We start from the raw sequence: 583 nt of genomic DNA, 5'->3' as shown, positions 1-583 counted from the left end.
AATCATACGAGCATTGGACAATAGAGCTGCTCTATTAGAACGATGGCCACACCACAGCGATTGAATATCACAAGAATTTTCGTAGCTTTTGGACAAAGTGAAAAGCGGATATTTTTAGAAAGTATGTTTTTTCAGAAACGCCAGAAGCTTTCCTTGAAAGTGGAAGGGAAGCTGGGGAAGCCAAAGTCAAAGGAAGGGAAGAAAATTTATTTGACGGTCGCACATTAACACTACCCAGCAGGTGGTCTAGGGGGCCTCCCTCATTGTCAAGGGTGGAGCCGTGATGGGGGCCCAGCCCCCCGGAACCATAGCAACTAGGTCTAATTTTAAAGGCAAGAACCCTAAAGCTCACAATGTCGATTTTTTCAACCATTATAAATAAAAGGAGTAATTTCACCTTTTTCAAGAAAGTCATCTTGATTTTTGGTCTAGAATATTATTTTCATGTCTTGTAAGTGTAAACTTTCTAACTGCGATTTGTCCCGCTAAGCAAGACTGATACACTTTGATCGATGAAACGCCTTAAATGGACGCCCTTCCCTTTACCAACGAGGTTTGCAGGCCTTGTAGTAGCTTTGAGTGT

This window comes from Rhopilema esculentum, chromosome 10, assembly GCF_057945365.1.
Source record: "Rhopilema esculentum isolate cy_ngs chromosome 10, ASM5794536v1, whole genome shotgun sequence".
Classification (NCBI taxonomy): domain Eukaryota; kingdom Metazoa; phylum Cnidaria; class Scyphozoa; order Rhizostomeae; family Rhizostomatidae; genus Rhopilema; species Rhopilema esculentum.
Note: the sequence above shows the minus strand (reverse complement) of the source record.